This window comes from Hetaerina americana, unplaced genomic scaffold, assembly GCF_022747635.1.
Source record: "Hetaerina americana unplaced genomic scaffold, ioHetAmer1.1.p SCAF_12, whole genome shotgun sequence".
Lineage (NCBI taxonomy): Eukaryota > Metazoa > Arthropoda > Insecta > Odonata > Calopterygidae > Hetaerina > Hetaerina americana.
Window position 1 is genome coordinate 3,070,585 of NW_027286292.1, and position 21,345 is coordinate 3,091,929.

The following is a 21,345-nucleotide window of genomic DNA, read 5'->3' on the forward strand; positions in this document are numbered from 1 at the left end:
AAAGTAGCGAAACCATGGCTATCAATAAATATTGACTATGGAGTTGCAGTGTTTCTCTTATCTATCCAATAACTATGATGATATTTAATGTAATTTTCAATATGAAATAATCATCAACTCTAAAATTATCAACCTTATATTTTAATATCGGTCATCTCCATCGTAAAATTTGCTGGAGAGTAGCTTCCGAATAGGCGAGCTTGAGTGTTGAAAGTACAATATAGGATGGAGGAATATGGTTAAACAATTTTTTTCCAAAACCTGCCTTTGATATCATTTGTATGTAAAGGTGAAACGTGAAAACTGTGAAACCCCAGGAAGCTCAAATATATATCTTTCATCTCAAGACAATGAGACATTGAATGATAAAACTATCATTATGCCTTCGTCTAACTTTGTTCATCGAAATAAAACACTGACCTGAGAAACCAGGCACATCGACCTTCTGAGCATGGATTTCCTCATTTAGGTACAGGGAAAGAGTATTCTACTTTTAAACGTAATGCAATTGTGGTGATGAAAATTTGTACCTTCTACTTAAGGATTGTAAATTTATAGCCATTGATACAGTACATGAACATTACGTAAGTTTTCACAATTATACAAACACACTTATGTATAAATATATGCATGTATATTGATTTTCATATTTATTTAATTATTTCAGATATTGCTACAACACCCCAAAATTCTTCGAAATGCATCCCTTGATCGTCGGCACACTTTGATCAGCGCCTTTTCCACCAGTCGAACGCTCCCAATTAGAGTCCTTAAGGGTACTCGTGCAACTTTCTTTGACGGCTTTTAGGGTCCAATGGTGGCGTCCTTTGAGGAAGAATTTCACTTTTGGGAATAGGAAATACTCTGCTGGTGTCAAATCGGGACGGTAATTGGGTTGATAAATCGTCGCGATGCCGTTGCATAAAGTCTTCACAACCAGACACTCGACTCTGCTTTTGATCTTCAGTCAAAACCTTCAGGACGATTGCAGCGCAGATCTTTCGCGCGCAATCTTCTGCACGCAAACGTCCGGAAACAGTTGCTATCGATACTCTTATTATTAACCTTGTAAACCTCTAGTGTTTATTTTTTATGATCCATTAGTGGTGGTTCATCGAAATATTCAGTGACGATGCTTAGCCTAGATCCTGCACTTAAGTGGTGAAACAGATAAAGAGAAACACGAAATTTTCCTCGAGGCTTATTTGTGTCATGTAAGGATTTCATGCATGGCGAAACTAATGCCAAATGTGTCGATCTACACATAGATGAAAAAAAAGAGATGAGCTGAGAAATAACCTGCCATAGAACTCCTCCCAAAGGTCCTCCGGTTTTTCCAAGACGCCAGCCACCACCGAAAGATCCCAACACCCCCCCCTCCCTCCGATAATGCCCATGACATTGTAAACCTTTCAAACACCAGCCTTTCAGACAATGAAATATCCGTTCTTAGTAAAGGCCTATCCTTCTCCCCTACACCAAAAATAAGCCACATAAACATACTCACTGATACCCTCAATTTCTACCGAAACCTTCGATGGCGTGCCTTCTGGAAATCACAAAGTAAACCTTTCAGTAACTTAAACACCAATCCCTCAATTGACAAATTCCGCCCTGCTTCAACTCATGAACCAAAACCCCTTCCTAGTAACCATCCTGTCGAAATTTTTATACGTCCCCTTATCGAAAAAGTTTCCAAGCAATCCTTCATAAAATATCTCAGACCAAAAAATAAACTCTCTACGAACGAACGTCATGCCCTAAAAACCCAACAGTCCAATGCCAACATCTTTGTCACCTCCGCCGTTAAAGGCTCCTTTGTTGTGATTCTAAACACCAATGATTAAATTTCCCAAGCCCTCGCTCACCTGAACGATACATCCACCTATACCACTCTCACCAAAAACCAACACAACCTTTACAAACCGAAATTCGGTCTTTTCTCCTCCACTCCGGACCAGATGAAGGCCTGACCTCCCAGGCTCGAAGAGACTATCCTGTCACAGCAACCCTTCCAACCTCTTTTCTGAGTCCACTACATAGACGACATCTTTATTCTCTGGACACATGGCTCTGAGTCTCTCAATAATTTCTTATCCACCTTAAATTCATCTGTCACTGTTAAATTCACCTCTTCCACTTCAGACTCCACCATCACCTTTCTTGACACAGACATCTCACTTCAAAACAACAAATTCACCACTTCAGTTGACATCAAAGCCACTAACCATCAGCAATACATACACCACACAAGCTGTCATCCTCAACACACCAAACGCTCGATTCCTAACTCTCTCTCTATCCGTGGACACCAAATTTGCAACACCACAGCCACTCTCAACAAATACCTTGACAATCTACATCTTGCACTCCTCAAACGCGGTTACCCAGAAAAGCTCCTACAAAATAAAATCCACCGCTCCATTCGACTACACACACCACATAAAAACAAGCCCACATCTGACGCAGGACTCAACCTTTGCACCACCTATTTCCCCGGATCACACAGACTGAAAACCTTCCTTAAAGAACTGTTTCCTATTTTACATGGCAATGACGCGACCTCATCCTTACTACCCCAATGCCCATCTATCGCATACAGACAACCCACCAATCTCAAAAACCTTCTGCGATCCACCAACCCTTTGGCGCCCCCCCCCTCCCGGCGACAAATTTCCTAATATTTCCCCTACTTGCAACCGCCCCCAATGTAAAACTTGTCTACTTATTAGATCTACTCCACTCTCCCCACATCACCTCATTGCTCCCTCACCTCGTTCCTACGCTAATTGCATCTCACAAAACATTATTTATCTTTTTTCATGTAAAAATGCACTTCATTTTATATAGGCGAATGCATTACCCCCTCATCCATTCCAATGAACAATCACCGGTACTCCTGCAATTCTGCCTCACTATCTGCTCTTCCTATCCCTTCACACGCAAATTCCCACACCCTTTATTTCGACCAGTATCTTCCTTTTAGCATCCTAGAATGCCTACCCGATTCAGCCACCAATATAAAGGTGAGAACTCGAGAATCCGCGTATATACTAGCTTTCCGATCTTTCAAAATTCTCACCCTTAACCGCCATCTTTAATTTCCCTCCCAGCATTCCCTGCACTTCACCTCCCCTCCCCGCCCAGACTCCTTACCCCTCTCCAACAAAGTTTCAGTTTTACTTGAAGAAGGCCTTGGAGAAGGCCAAAAGCTTATAAAATTTACCATGTGAGTGTCCATTTAAGTGTTTCTATTTTATTTGTGTTCTATTGTGCCTTCAATAATTATATATATATATATATACACACGCATATATATACATACATTTATATAAAAAGTATATATATACATATGTATATGTATATATATATGTATGTATGTATATAATATATATATATATATATATATATATATATATATATATATATATATATATATATATATATATCTATATATACATACATACATACATACATACACGTAAATATAAAACTTACCTAATATGCACATATCCACCTCTATCTCATAAGCCTAATTGCTGTCAACCGACAGTTGAGAACATGGTGATTCTGTTTCATAGTCATAGGGGTAGACCCATGCCTCATCTCCAGTTATGATCATTTATGGAAAAACTGGGTCATGGTTTGTAGCATGTCCTCTGCAGCTGAAATACTAAATTATTACGCTGACGTGACAAAAGAAATTGCAACTAGGTAGCTGATGACCATTGCGAAATCGAAACTAGTCGATTGTTTAGGAGAGGGGAAGAGACGCTGCGATAAGGGATTGAGATTCCAAGTGGAGTAATTTGATGGGGAGCAAAACTTTATTGCTCTAGGTGGGCAATTTTTCTCAAAATAATTAATACACTCTGGACAGATTTCGTATATATATATACATATATATATATATATATATATATATATATATATATATATATATATATATATGTATATATATGCATATATCTATATACATATATACATACATTTATATATATATATAATATTTTATATAAAACCATAAACACAGTAATCAACCCGAAGGTCGGTTTAGTAGGTGATGTTAGAGATCACCCAGTACTAAGCCCTATACGGCGTGTGAAATTCACACATCAGGGTAGGCTTTCCCTGTGCCGAATATGGTTTCCCAGGAAGACCTGGTACCCGAAAAATCACTTTAGCTTGGGTGGAGTTGCAGGTGCCCAGAGTGCCTAGCCCGGGAATCGAACCCGGGACCCACCGGTCAGCAGTCCAATTCTCTACCCACTGGACTACCGCGACCGACAATATTTTATATATATATATATATATATATATATATATATATATATATATATATATATATATGTACCCACGTGTACCTCAACCATACACAATAAGGCAATATTAATAATAAAAAATAATACAAACTTACAACCACTTGATCACAAGGGTGAGTTGAGGAATACCATTCATTCTCGTGAGTCGCATTCACACACAAACTCATGTTTTGCAAGGATATCCCCTATGCCAGGGACCAGTTGTACACACACTGGAATTAAAACAATAAAAAATCCAAAGAAAAGGCCCAAGTTCCCGTTCGCAATCACTCAATCACTCGGGTGTATTAACCTTTGTGAATTGCACTCACTCACTCGTTCAGGCTTTACAAGGATTTCTCCTTTGTCAGGGACCCGTGAATCACATAAACACAAACAATAAACAAGGAAATAAGCATCGGGGGTAGGTAAGTGCCTAGAGAAAACCTGATACCAGGTGTCTTGCCTGCCAAGCCGGCCTCTTCAGAGAAGGATTGAATGCCTCTATGCCTAAATAAAATAATGCCTAGTAATTAGACAATGCCTGTATACATAACAATAAACCTAGTGGCAATCAAGTTTACGGTATCCGCTATCTCGTTTTCATTGCTTCACGACCGTAGGTTCGTCCATTTTATATATACATAGCCAACTCTGGGTTTATTTCGTAAAATTGTCATATTTATGTTCTTGGACAGTTTCCTACTTTGTGACAGTGATGACTGTGAGCACGTAAATATGACTGTGTTTTGGAAAAATGCAATTGGATTGTGGAGGGCTCGGAATCGATCTTTCTTTCTTTAATCTCAAGGAAGAAGATCCTAAGGCCAATAAAAATAATTACGAAGAACTCCTAATACGTTGTGTTTCTTGCAACGTTTTAGGAAGTGAATATCGGCAGTGGTTGTGTGCGATTTGAATCTGAGGGTTTGTAATAAGTTGAGCTCCTTAGGCTGGAGGGCCATATTCAAAATGGAAGATGTGGAGCTATTGGCTGTTAAAGAAATAATCTCAAGGAAGAAGATCCTAAGGCCAATAAAAATAATTACGAAGAACTCCAGGAGTTGTTCGTAATTATTTTTATTGGCCTTAGGATCTTCTTCCTTGAGATTATTTCTTTAACAGCCAATAGCTCCACATCTTCCATTTTCTTTCTTTCCTTCGATTTCTAGCTGCAGTTCTCTCTCCTCCCACACCTTTTCAATCTGTCTCCAAACCCACAATTCACAACCCTTTGATCTACACCTTTCTTCATTCAAATATCATGTTTCTTCCCCATTCATAAAAACCAGAAATTATGCTGGAATAAATTTCCACTAGAAAAACCTAATTTTTGCTGTGTAGTGCGTAGAGTGTTATCACCCATGCCACTAACGCTGGTTGTGACAGTTACCATGTAGATAGGTAGAATGATGAGGGTGCACGGCGGCATCACCCGAAACTAAACCTATGCTCTCCTGTCAGTTGCCGATAGGTGGCCACGGGACTACTGCACCCCGGAATTCAGAAATTATTTTAAAATTAATGATTGCTAATGAGTCTAAACAGCACTGAGCATTTTAACCAGAGATATTTTCTCCAGAAGGTGGAATTGTAGCTGTGGCATGCCATTTGATCATTATTGTATTTTTATAAAATCTTCGTTTTCTGCCAAGTTTTTAAAGAAAAAATTCAAGCACATCGAATTTCGTGGTGACAATGTATTGCAAAAGTTAAAAACATTTAAAGTTTACTATTGAAGAAATAACCCGAAACTATAGAATTTTACCGCAGCTGTTTACATGTAAAATAAATCTCCATCTTCCGCAATTAATCATTATATGCGTTTGTAAAGCATACAGGTATAGTAACTAGATTAAGTATGCGATAGTTGAATTCTCGCTCCTCATCGAAATGATGGAATTTAAATCGAAACGTCGAATTAAATGTGAGTGAAGTCATACGCTGCTACCTGTGCAAGAAAGGAATTTTGTAAATGGTTTTTCGGTCTAAGTAATTTCCAGAAATGTATTCTTCAATTGGACCTAGCGTATGTTGCTTTCCAAATTGCTACCCTATTTATGCTAAACATTAAAACCACCTACTCTGCACCTTCTTGGCGTGATGTATCCCCAAACAAACAATCAAATTAATATTTAGAATACATATATATTTGTATATACGAGGCGGGGTGAGACAGAATGGAGTCCGTAGTTTCAAAAAATCAGTGAAAAGCCCGCAGGTAAATTAGTGAAGTTGGAGGAGTGGCTTTAGCTGGGTAACACCAACGACATTTTAGTAATTACCATGCATTGTTCTTGTGAGCATTGGGGCTTTGCCGTAGAAACGTTCTTTAAGAACAACAATTGCATGCGGCTGACACACAGGTTGCTGAGGTCTAGAGATGAAGCGCATTTTTGCTTCTCCGGCTAAGTAAATAAGCAAACTTTTCGTTACTGGGCGACTGACAACCCTCGCAAAGTTCACTAAAGACCTCTTCATAGCCTCAAAGTGACAGTTTTGTGTGCTGCGTCCTTCATAGGACGGGCCTTATTAGGATTGGGCCTTAATTTTTTTAATCTCGTGGTTCAACTGTTACTGGGAACTCTGTGTGCTATTTTGAGATGCTGGAGAAGTTTTTACTCTCCAAAACGGAAGAGTATAGTGAGGAATATGACAAAGAAGCCTTTTGGTTTCAACAGAATGGTGCCACGTCTCATACCGCTCGTCGTTTACGCCAAATTTTACAGCAACAGTTTACCGGCCGCCTGATCTCCTTACGAGGGGATGTTCATGGCACCCTTGCTCCCTGGATTTGGGCCCATGTAATTTTTTTCTTCGGAGAAATCTCAAAGCTGAGGTTTACAAAGTTCTATCAAGGACCATGGAATCTCTTAAGGAGTCAACCACAGATGCCATCGCTGTAATAACGCAAGATATGGAGAGAAGAGTCTTCGAAAACTTTTTTGAACGCCTCAATATGTGCATCACTCAACAAGGTCGTCACCTAGATGAAATAATTTTTAAAACCTATGGAAAATAAAATAGGATTAAATGTAATTATCACATATAAAAATCACTTTTAATAATCTTGGTTAATTTTTTTATAATTCACCCGTCAAATCTGAAAGTCCTCTCTGTCTCACCCTGTATATACTATATGAGCACGCCCACGCATGTAATATGCAAAGTCAAACCGCATCAAATTAAAACGGAAGGAATTTAGAAGAATATTGTTACCGACCGCGGTATTTGAGTCATTGATTCAAGAAAGGAGTCATCAATTTCAGAGTACATTATAAAATAAGCTATAATAAGTGAAGGGGTTGCATGAAATCAATATTGATTCTTTACTATGTTCTAGACCTCAGGGTTATTATCAAGTATAACGCCTCTAATATAATTTAAATATATCAACAAATATTCTATATATTTTACGTGCGTATTTCTAAAGAAGTCTTAGGCTTGGTACCTGGTGACCTGAATTGCCTGAGAGCATTTCCCACAGATTTCACCATATAATGAGTGTCATTGTGGGCAAGTAATCGTAGTTTCTTTATTTAAACATTCTCAGGGATAACTTCCATTAAGTGGTTGACGAGGCTCAGTATTTTGAATTCATTATCATGTAGCACAACAGACAACAGTTTTAGATGATGTTCCACATGAAATATCGGTGCTTTAACGTTGATCGTAACGGTCAACGTTAAAACTACAAACTCATAAATAATGGGTAGATTTAGATTCCATGGTGACTAAATAAAATCCGCCGCAATACGTACGGGCTAAAAGATATGGTAATAATTATGCACCGTTGTTAGCCAATTCCACATCCAGCGTTTAATATGACGACAGTTTAGTAGGGAAGGACATTTTTTATGAAGTGATTCACAGGCCGTGGCCCAAATAACCTACTAACTTAAGAAATATTCCTTGCCAGACCATAAATTTAAGTCTTGTATCCTATTTAAGCTGCTCCACGTTTAAAGCAAATGGGTCTCACCGAAAGAAACCCTGCAGCAAACCAATGGCGCATAGGTACCATGAAATTTTCCGGAGGGGCCACCTTGCTGAAGAAGAATGCCGGCCAGCAATGTTGTGGCTTCAAACCTCACGGATGGGTCCTCAAACAAATAGGCAGCATGGTCCCTGATGAGAATCCAAGGGAGAGGATCACTTCAGCACCGTCGCTGGAGTCACTGAGAATCGCTTGGGTCACTTGAGATGTCCAGTAAACGAAAGAGATAAAACAAACAGGAAAATAAGTTTCTGAATCCCTCCAATAATTTCATTCACTGGGGCCTAGCGAAAATTTAGGAAGAAAACAAAAGGGAAATAAAATTAATTTCGCGATAATTAATGGCCGAGATAAACCTATTTCAATAGGCGCACGCTCCCTCGTGCCCCGACGGCTTTCGGCTCGCCCCTTCCCCGCTCGACCTCCCATTATTCTTCGGGCCCCCTGGCCCCTGTGTGTGAAGGGGCCAGGGGTTGTGTGAGGTCGAAGGGGGTGGGTCGAGTTGGGGGGAAAGACTAGGGGTGGGGAGACTTGAGCCTTGGGTAAGGCTAAGAAAGGGATATACTGCCAGGCGATTCGAATAAAACCTAAACCGATCTCAGCATCTCCACCACCGAAAAGTCGGTGCGTACTGCGGGCTTCACATTCATTAAGAACGGGAGTCGTGTGGAGGGAGGCGGAGGAGACGGGGAAGAAAGGGAATACGGAAAGGAGAAGGGGTGTGCGGGGGCCCCTGGGTGCTGGCCGCACGAGGCTCCGCCTCCGGTGCTCATCACGCCCCCCAAACCGTCAACGCCCCACCGCCTCCGGAATGTATGTTGCTGTTTCATTTTCGGCGAGGAGCGTAAATCAAAAGGAAGCAGAGGATGCCACAAGAAAGGCCTCTCCGCCTTTCGCTTCCCTCCTCCCCACCGCCCGGCAACTCCCAAAGTAATTAAACAGGTCTAGTTTGTAATATATTTGTGCGGGGCAGCGGAGCGTCGGCGATGGCGAGAGAGGCGGGAGGTGTGGGGCGGGGGCCCTCCATCCAACGCCCTCATCTCCTCCACCGCGGTGCGGCCGGCAAATCGAGGGGGAGTGGTTTTCCACACTCGGATGGGAGGACGGGAGGCAAAGGGCTATAGGGGGCGCGCGAGGTGGGTTCCGGCCCCTTTCCAGCGCACTCCTACCCGTCTCCCGAGGCGGCTGGGGGCCGTGCACGGCTCCGAAGGCACGCTTGGCGAGGAAGTGAGACGGCGGTGGGATGACTTGACTATTTCGATGCCGTCAAATGATTATTTACCACTTTGTGTATATCACCCACTCGCATTGGATTGGCATAACGTTTTTGAGAGGGGAGACGTACGCTGTGCTCTAATAGGTGCAGTGAAGGATTTTCTTGAGGACTGTCGAATGAGTAAAATTCATATATCTCCAACTACGTTATAGTTAACGTTAAATTGCAAATTACATTACTTTAGCCTTAATAAATGTCACTCCCTCGTTTCTAAACGACCTTGCAAATGAGGAGAACAATTTAGGAAATAATATCAGCCTACTAAAGCAATCCATTTGCTGTGAATTTGCGAAATTCTCATTTCAGATTTGTGGGTTCACAAGTGAATTAACCCCTCACTTCGGGTATGGATTTGAATTCAGGGCGAGGAAGAATTTTTAATAACAGTTATTTTCTTATTGTAATGTGTAAGACATTATTCCCACTGCATGATGATTTCCGCCTGGGAGCAGATTAACTATTTGGAATACAGTAATATTTCATGTCGTAATTTCAAATAATTGTGCATTCATTTCCATTCCGGTTTTCCGTTAAATGCCGCCCTGTTAAGACGCTGTGTCGCCTGAGTGTCCATGCGAAAATTAACCCAGCTGAATTGACCACTTACTCTTAACTCTCTCTATTCCATACTTCTGTTCAAACCCCTGCTTGAAGCTCTGTTACTCTCTATTCAAAATATTGTGAGAGTCATCCGAAATACTGTTTGTTTAATTTAAGTTTTGAACATATAAAAATCCCAGTCAAAAAAGGATTAATCATTAATATACAAGATATCAAATAATGTGCAATGTACATTCTGGAGAGACGAGGTACAGGATTTAAGTCATGATAGTCGACCTTTCACCGATTCAACCCAGCCTGAAAGTGTTGCTTCTGTGCCTCCCTTTGTATTCTGCTTATTGAATCATGTATTTAAAATCAATCGACATCAGTTTGCATGTTTACGTGGTGTGCTATAGCTTCTCATTTTATGTTAACCATAATAGGGGAAAATCAAATAGAAATATTTTCCTAAAACATGAATATTTCAAAAACAGTTTTTCAAGTTATTTTATATTTGAAAATTTATTATGTAAGACAATTATAAACACCCGTGTAGAAATAATTATTTCTGAACACCCAATAAGAAGTTCCGGAAACAATGGAGTGATATTGACGGGAAAATTTCTAATGACCATCTTACACACCTTACATTTGTCAGTAAAACGTACATACCTAAAGGCTTTCACCAGAAGCGTAAACAGGGAAATCAGCTATGAAAAAGCTGGATGATGGACAGAAAGAGAGGAAAGAAAGGGGCGTGGTGAGATGAGCGGACGTGTTGGCGAGGGAAAGTCGAGGACTCCCTGCACGTCCCTTTCTCCGTTCGGCCGCAACGCTCTCCCTCTCCCCCACTCCGAAATGCCCCCTCCGGCCCCCAAGCTCCTATCCCCCCTCACCCGCCACCCATGATTAATGTCTAGAAATACGATTGCGTCCAGAGAGCGTGCTAGCCAAATTAAGCGCCCTCTTGGGTTTCGGTGACCTGCAAGGCCCTTCTCTCCTCCTCCCCATACTCCAACGCCCTATAAATCCCACTACTTCCTCAGTATTATCCCTTACAAAGGACCTTCACCAGGGCAGACCCTAAACTCCAAACTCCCACCGCTCATCTTCTCTAGCGGCAATTTCATCCCGGTCATTTACTTCTTGCAACGAAGCGTACGTACATGTCTGCACCTGCGTATTATTCCATGAGATGTCCCATGCGCCTCGACTTCACGGCATTTGGACGAATTTCCTTCGAAAGATGAATCAAATTGAAAAAAGGGGCAATATCTCAATCAGTTAGAGCGATAAATGAAATAAAGGGGAGTCAATAACATTAAACGTGATTTTGTTCACAATATGAATGTTATGTAATTTTCTTGGATGCTGAATAGATTTTTATTCACGATAATAAAGCCAACTATTTCGAAGGTCATCTCTTAGCAAATAATCAACACCTTATTTTAGAAGGATAAATGTAGGTGTGGAATGTAATTTCGGATTTTAATTACTATCTCGTTCCTTTAATTAAAAATTATTGCTGGTGTAGTCTTAAAAATAAACTCTAGGTCTCAACTTTGGAATTTCCCATGAAAAAAAATATATACATATATATACATACATACATATGTATGTATATATATATATGCATATATATATATATATATATATATATATATATATACACATGTATATACATATACATATATGCATATATATATATATATATATATATATATATATATATATATATATATATATATATATATATATACATACATATATACATTTATTTGACAAACAAAATAGATTGAAAGCCATTTTTATTTTCCACATTTTTCCAGGCTCTAACACTTTGATAGTTTTAGAAATTTTTATGAATATCAACTTGTAGCTTAGTTTACCCAATCAGATATCTGCGATGGCAAATATTCATGTATCTCTACTTAAAGTTAAGGTGAAGACTAAATGTTGATGCAAGCACTAAGATCCATTCACGCTGATTTGGGGCCTATTCCTAATTTAATGGGCCCATTCTCCTTTAACCATTTAAATTCCCTCTCCTTTTAACTAAAACACAATCTATTCTCATCAAATGGAAATAACGACAAAAAATGTGAAGTACGGTTAGGAGGGAAAGCATTATATTCTCCAATAAATTCACTATCGAGTCTCTTTTCGTGGATAAACGTTACTTTACTTCCATAAAATATTTCACTTTTTTGCCACCAATCAAAGCTAAAGCAGTAAGTTTGAAATCTACGGCAATAATATATTAGGTTCTACAAAGTCTTGTTCGCAAAAACTTATTTGAGATAATGTATTAAAATAGTCAAGATTTCTTTCATATTGGTGGGAATACAAAAACTCTCAATGGCACAGAAATGTGTGCATGGTCAAAATTCAGCCCTAAAATGCTTCCATATCGAAAGTCGGCGCCTAAAAGCAGCTCAAGGGATATCTTATTTGGATGGAGTGAATTTAAAATGGAATATTGGAGGCCTTGAATGGATTTATTTCCATTCCGACCGTTTAACGCTGCAGCAGAAAAATGAAATTTCCTATGCTCTTTATGCAGGAGAACTAGTATAACTAATATTCCATGTTGACAGCGATCGTTTTTCCAAAGCTAACTTGGTTGATAGAAAAAGATGAGATTCCTGAGATACCTCTATGGGTCCAATGCTACTTCTTTCATCATACGCCTTTGTGTAGTCTCAAAAAATTAAATCCAACATTTAACTTACTTTAAGAAACACGTCTCTCATCAACTTAAAATAAATTGTTACGATTGGTTGGGGAATTACGCAAAAAGTAAGAAAATAGACTCACAATTAATATAGGTATATAAGTACACTTCGGGATGATAAACATAAAAGTAGAACGAAGAATTAAACCGAAGAGAATATTTATAGTAAAAGAATTTAGGAAATATGGTCAAGTAACGACATAATGAAGCTATCACCGAGTAGTGTTTCTATTTACGCTCTAATTATTTATATGTTTTCATGTGTCGAAAGTAAGTGCATAAGCCTAATACTGCATAGTAGGCCACATTACGCAAAATTACCTCATAGTCTGGGCATTAAGACAAAAGCGACAAAAAGGAAATGTATTCGCTACAAATTCAGATACAGTTTTTACTATTTTGCGTGGCCTTACGATATGCTTCTATCCGTCATGTACTTTCACGGGTGTGTCAGAAAAAAACTTTAACATTTATCTAATAGTTTCCTGGTGCTATATACTTACTACGATATAGTATGCAAATGCAGCATGGGGACTGGTAATCAATACACGCTATTGTACACAACAGCTGGAGAGGAGCTGAAGAAAATATGGCTAGAGAAATACAGTGAAAGCAAATACAGGGTAAGTTAAGCATCAAACAGGGCCATGAAAAATATTTGTGGTGAGAGATAGAGGAACGCGTCTGGTCCAAATTATTGACCAAATTAGAGTTTTCGAAGAGAGTGGAGGTTATGTTAAGAACTAAATTATTTAGGATGAATACACAAAAAATGAATTAAAATTGAATAATGGACAAAATATTCAGCTAAATTCTTTTCATTGCCTTTCACATAACCAACCATGCATTCAACCCTTACTAACCAATCTAGCTTTAAATTACTTCTGGCATAACAACTATACTTTTAGCATTGTGTGACTATGTTTATGACTCTCTCAGCGATATTTTTTGTGGCAATATCACTTCATGGCCACAGCCATTCCCTTTACGAGGGCGATCGAATATTGGCAAACATTACTCCAGTATTGCACATTTTCTTTCCATTTAATGCCATTCCATGACCTTACTTCCTTTCTCTAAATGCAATTTATGGTTTAATTAACTTTCCTACATTGACGCCATTACAGTATTCAGTGCCTTACTTTGTTTTTAGATTCATGCGGTCTCAAATTACCCCATAAATATCTCAAAAACAGCTCTTCAGATTCTGATGATATACGTCAAAGTAAAATTTTAAATATTTAGCAACGCGATTTTTCATATTTACTGTGAGTTCTCTTTTTCGGAGAACGGGGAGATTGGCGTAAAATTTCTAGCCAAAAAAATATATTTTTACTTTCACATGGGTCACTGTGCTCTCAATGCGCATGGGACTTTCCATCTTTACTGACCTTCTCATTTTAGGCCGTTAATTGAAATTTCGGGTATCCAGGTGAATAAGAGTAGGTTTAGAAAAAGTAGACTCTCTGTCTCACCAAAAGATTTTGACTGTTGATATTACTTTTACGAAACTGAAATAAATGGAATATTTTATGAAATATTACATCTTTATGAAAAATAAAATATTTTTATGTGGTATTTGACGAGTACGCACAGCTTTCGCTTCGAAGAGTTCGGAGCTACAATTACGGTTGAGAAAACTATGTTCCGCCGATTTCTCCCTTTAGCATTAGATCTCGCGGGTCAGGGTTTAAAAATGGTTACTGAATGCTAATTACATCGGAACCAACATTTTAAAATCAATAAATTGCTGCAGCCATACAAAAGAGTGATATGTTTTGGGTGGTATTGAAAATATTCTGCAACTTGTTTATTCCGATGAGTCCCGTCATGTATGTAAGTCTTTTTTTGAATGTCAGATTGAAATCTTATTATTGGGAAATGAACGCCAGTATATGTAAAGAGAGGAGTTCAATAGGCATATATTTCTTTTACTAAAATAACAAAGAAGGTAGATTCTCTCTAATTGCTGGGACAAGCAACCAGAAATCCTTCAGGTAATAGTCACTATCCCATTGAAAGAAAAATGGGCCTTTTTATTAATGGCCATGGCAAACACATCAACCACAACAAAAAAGACAATATGCGTTTGGCAGTGCTGGTTTAACTTCTCATCTACTCATGTATTTTCTATTGACAAGAATGTTTACGGGTTGCAAAGGAACACGACTTATTTCACTAAAAAATGATCTGTGCTCAGCTCGATTGAGTTAAAACACTTTTTTAAATTTGGAAATTGAGACAATTTTAAAATGGAAATTTATGTCCACTTACTTTCCTTAGGCACTTCTTTGTATTTTAAAGTTGAGCCGACTGGAATATGGAAATACGCTTTTATTTACTATACTTTCTAATAAAATATAATAGCATTTAATAGAAATCTAAATCAATGCACCCACTTACTTACGTTACATTCTGCTCAATGAATAAGCACTTTTGAAGGATGCGGTCCCTACGCAAGATACTTAGAGGGAAGGTGGGTATTTGTCTAGGGTAGTTTCCATGTTCCGAGGAACTTAAGCTTCACTACACCATACTGTGCCTAAAAGAATCATCATAAAAATGAAAATAATTACTTTATAAAGATAAGAATTGGGATATTAATAGTTCACGTGCCTAGAAACTCATCATTGAGAAATTCAATTGTGTGAACACCCAAAAAGTATTTTGTGAGAAATAGTAGTTCGCTACTGGATAAATAAAGGCTTAGGAACGTAAACAATTGATGATGCATTATATTTTGGCCTGGTCATCCACAGAAATACTCCGGCGCACACCTCAGAATAGAACCACGCACCTCGCAGGAATTCAATTTCAAGGTTGCAAGTCGACCGCCAAAGCGATCTCCGCCAGGATCAGACCTTGAAACTCGGCAACTAGGGATGGCTTGCATACTTGGCAGCATAGTATGAAGTTGTCCGCTAGAGTTTAAATTACATGCGGATTAAGTTAATTTCCTTACAGTAAAGGAGATATTATGGAAATATGGATTATTATGGTGACCAATGAATTGGCTTCCCACTACGAGAGCTCGGTGGTGTCAGAATTGGAGCGGTGCCCCTATCCCTAGTTGGGTGCTACAAGAAGTGCACTTAAAGTGGAACACTTTATGTGCACTTCTGTGTCTTTCGAATAGGGCGTTAAATTGTGGGTACCTAGGCGCCTATCTTTAAGACTAGCCTAATGCTGACATCAGGTTACTCTCCACCGTTCTCCCATTTCCTGAACATCGTACCTATACGAAATTACTCACCTGTCCCTTGTGTTGCAAATGGCCTCCGCTGCCGGTCGCCTCCCATAGTAACAACTACCTTGAATACCCCCCTCCCCCCCGAGGCTTGGTGATGGTCCGACGATCTTTATTCCGCCATTACCTTGTAGAACCGGCCTAATCACGGCTTACAAGGATTGAATTCTGGTTGGAAAAAAACCCCGGTCATAGTGTGATGAGGACCACACTCTCAAGTCGGAGTGCTCGCAAGTTCAGAACGCCGTCCAATACTATTATTTTCATTGAGGGCCTAGTGAGCAGGCACACAAGACTTAAAAAGAAACTCGACTCAGATTCTAGTACCAAGAAAATAGTATGCTTGGTCCGAATCCTCAGACGTCAACCTTCGGCTTGTCCGAGGACAGGGATCCCCCCCAATCAGGGTCCTCCCCTATGAAGGTTCATGCCATCGCATGGCGGCTACGAGACCCCATGTACCTATGTCACGAACCTCAGCCACTACGTAGCCCAGCCCAACGAAACGGAACCGGTTATTTTCTTAACGGAATCCGAATTGGTTTACCTAAAGGTTGCCTCAAATTATTTATCGAGATGTTGCGGTGGCTACCGTACTGGCTTCCCACCCAGAGGGCCCGGATTCAAACCCCGGCGGCGTCGAATATTTTTCAGTAGTATCTCGATCCCTACCTGAGGTGCTTTGTGAAGGGCACTTTGAGTGAGTACGACGTCCGTCGGATGGGACGTTAAGCTGCCGGTAATGCCGACGCTGGGTTTGTCTCCACCCTTTCATCCTTTCCTGTCTATCCCTAATGGCACAAATGACCTTAGCAGTCGGTCGCCTCCCTTAAATACTATTACGAGTATTACAATATTTCTCGCATAACTGAATTTTCATTATCCTGAATACTTTTGCGTTGAAATTAACATGTTATTATCTCCAGGGAAACAAAATTCATGCTGGCTTGTATTTATAACATCTTGTAACAAAAACCTTTTTATGACTTACAGAAGTGGTACTTTTCAATAGCGTTTTCCGAATTATATTTTCTTATTTCTCCATTAGATCTCTTAATTAATTTCTCTTTAATAATAACCACCTGCTAAAAGTTCTCTCATATTCTAATTTTTATTGTGCCACTAGCTTATTCAAGCTGTGCCATCTTCCTCATGTGCTCCTCTTTCTCTGACTCCTATTTCTCTCACGTAGTGAAATGTGAACATTTATGATTGTATATGTGTATACCAAGTTTGTCCTAAAATCAGTAGGACTTATTTTATCCTGGATGGACGGACTGACGGACGGCGGTTTCTTTGTCTGGGTTCGAGGGAGGGGAGTCTCAAGAAAGGCAGGACACCTGTGGCAATTGTCTCCCAACCTTTGCGGAGTATGAATCGTTCTTTGCAAAACCTGTACAACGTGGCCTCGTTACGATACGTCATCAACCGATTTTGGGAACACGTCTACGCCGTCACATTTTGCGTGAAACTGGGAAAAACCAGGAAAGAGAATCATGACATGCTCAAGGCAGCTTATGGTGATACCACCATTGGAATATCGGCTCTTTTTAAGTGGCACAAGTTGTCCAGAGGGCAGAGAAGATGTTGAAGACGCTGAAAATCCAGGACGCCCTTCGACCTCAAAAAGTGACGCCAATCTTGCAAGCGTGAAGGTTTTGTTGAACAGGGATCACACATTGAGTGTTCGCATGGATCTGATGAACTTGGTATCTTCTATCTCTTGCTATCTATGATTCCCGGGAGAGGCACTCTGGGCACCTGCAGCTCCACCCAAGCTAAAGTGATTTTTCGGGTACCAGGTCTTCCTGGGAAACCATAACCGGCACAGGGAAAGGAACTGGCCCCCCTACCCTGACGTGTGAATGCCACACGCCGTATAGGGCTTAGTACTGGGTGATCGCTAACATCACCTACTAAACCGACCTTCGGGTTGATTACTGTGTTTATGGTTTATATATATATATATATATATATATATATATATATATATATATATATATATATATATATATATATATATATATATATATAATATCTTCGAAATGGAACGCTCTTCGGCGACACACAAATATATAAAAACACAGATGTAGATTTTTAGAATATAGAGACACAAAGAAAGGACACTCACAATTTGGTATTTGACGTTTCGACAGCACGGCTGTCGTCTTTAGAAGGTTCTGAAGACGACAGCCGTGCTATCGAAACGTCAAATAACAAATTGTGAGTGTCCTTTCTTTGTGTCTCTATATTCTAAAAATCTACATCTGTGTTTTTATATATATATATTTCTACATGTATGTGTATGTGTGTGTGCATATACAAATATCGTCCTTTGTATGAGTTCCTATCCGCTTTCCTCATATCTATTGCCATGTAAAAAATAGTAGTAAGTTCGCATTTTAAGGAGAGAAAATGTTATCGCTCAACATAAAAACTATGATCCCATTGGAGGAAATGATGATATGTTGGTTAAGAATGAGCCTCAGCAAAGCTACTGACACAATACATTTCTAAAAATACGTCCGTATCATTTCCTTTATCATAAATATTTTTCTATTGCCTTTCGCACGAGAGATTTTCTTTCCATAGAGTCAAAAAATCTTATCTAAAAGTGAGGAAATTTTTGAGTGAGCAGAAATGAATTTCTACAAACAAATTACTTAAAACTTTTGTAATCTAGACATAAAAATACTATTTGGATGAATAACGTTTAATTATTTAAAATTTACCATGCCTCTCAAGTGGAAAGCTTTTTATGGGCCGAGAAACACTTTCGTGGCTCAAAGGGTTGTCGGGTAGCCGGTATTACAGAGACAAAATAAAAAGCATCCTGTTGGAATTTCAGTATCATGTTAAGTTATCCATCATTTTCCAAATTTTTTTGAAGTTTTTCGGAATATTTAAAAAAATGATAACTTTGGCCACAAATTTTCTCGTGCTCAATGGACGCGTACAAGAAAGAGTTACTTTAATTACGCAGTGCAGTGTAAGCTCCTACTCACGGAAAATGAAAAGTAGCATCGCGTGTAGTGAAGAGGTGCCCCGAAGGCAACGTTTTCTCGAGGAGATCCTTCCCTGAGAATTCAGCCCAGTCCTAAATAAGGCCTCTGATATCGAGGCCTCATTTTTCTCTGCACGTTAAGAACAAGAGAAAAGAAGAAAACCTCTTCACATTAAATATTGGTGTAAAAGTAGTGGAAGCTCCCACGGTAGTATGCTCTCGGGTCTTTCGCCAAAAACAGATGCACGTTCATCCGAGCGAAAACAGATATTGCATTGAGCCATATAGCGAGTTATTATATTGAGTTATACGAGGGTGGTCTGCAATCTCGTATACTCGTATTTCAGCAGTCGTACCAAAAATCTCCTTCAGCGGAATAAAGTAGGTGAAAATCGTATTCTCTAACTTAAATGAATAAATTTAAAATTAGTCAAACACATGTGATAAATAAAAAATCAATAGGCTGTGGGTGGATTGCGCTCCGCCACGCAAAAGGAGGGAATATTGACAAAAAGAGCAGAGAGGAAGAGTGCAAGAAAGGAAGGGCAAGAGAGATGACGGGAAGTAAGAGATGAGTGGAGCCAGGGACGAGGATTGGGTGAGAGGTGGGTGAGTTAGAGCCCGTGGCATTGGAAGCCGTGGCCGTAAAGGTGTGCTCTGTGCGTGCCTGTGCTCGAGAGCGTTCGTGTGTTGGGTTTGCGAGTGATGTTCAGGGTGGAGGAGCATGGGGGCTGGTTGGCAGAGGAGGGAGGGGTAGGTTGGTGGGGGGCCGCAGGGGTTTGGGCGCTAAAGGCATGGAGGGGGGTGGGGAGCAAGGGGGGCGAGCGAGATGGAGAGTGAATGGGGAGTGGGGTGGGCGGAGGGGAGTGTACCGCCAATCCAATTGAGCTGGTGTCTGCCCCTGGGGAGCCGCTCGCCCCCCTCCCCCGTCCGCCCTCAACCTCACCCGCCCTCCGCTGCGCACTCCCAACAAGCGGCGCCATTAGAGAAAGGGTGGGATGGGGAGTAATTAGTAAGATGAAGCAATGTTAATTGAAATACAGATTTCGAAGAATGAGAGGCTCACTTGTCGGAGAAGCGGCGGGATATGAACGGGAATGGAGGAGGAGGGGGTGGGAGATGAATGCATATGGGATAGGGAGTAGAGGGAATTTGAGGGAGGGATTCGTATCCGGTGGCTAACTGAATTTAAGCGATGAGCGATAACATGCGTGCCCAAAGAATCTCAAGTGTCGCGTAATCGGCGCTCGTGTTGATCGCTCTTGCCTGCAGTGCACGGAAGCAAAGGTGCTAGAGGGAGGGCAGAAACCTGTCGCAATTTTATAACTGGCTGAGCAGCTAACTTTATAATGTGATCATTTAGCTTTTACGCTGGAGTTCCATAGCTAATTAGAAAACATTATGAATTTACAAAACTTGTGTTACAAATGACGCATTAAGACTATAAAACCTTTTAATAATAATTTATACTGGGCGTTGCAATACAAACTCAAAATTCTGGTGACTAATGCCGTAAATAGTTTTCAATTATCTCTAGAATAATACTTTAACAGTCTATTGCACATGAAAATGAATGCTAGATAATGTGAATTACTAAAGCTTAATTAAGAAACTTTGTAGCATGGCATAAGAAGATTAGACGCCAAAATCATGATAATTTTATGGAGAATGATGTTTTGTCATTCATCACAAATTATCTTTTAGCAATGAATGTAATTATAATTTCAGAAGAAAATTCAATATATTAACAATAGCTGGCCAATTATAAACAGAAAACTACCAATATTTACCGTTTAAAAATGGTCAAACAAAAATCCACAAAAAAGATGTATCCTTCCCATTTATTAAAAGATTTGATCCTTTATATTATATAAATAACAAGGTCATTAATGATTTACCAGGGGGGTGAGTAGCAGGTAAGTAGTGCTATACCTGATATAGGCGAGGCGTAAATTGATGCATTATTGTTTGATTAGCCTACTAATTTTTTAAGAAAATAGCTCACCTTGTGACAGCGTAGTTGATCGAAAAACATTCTGAGTAAATTGAGAACAGCCCATTATTCCACGCGCAGCTTTGGAATTTTCAACTGGTATATCTAATTATTATTTAGTGTATTTTTGTATTCTTGGGTATTCTTTGCTATTACTAATCTATTATTTGCAAAGGAAAATGCGTCAAAAATTTACCAATTGATACGAAGGTCTTTAAGGACTAACCCGAAATACATTTATACTTGTTAA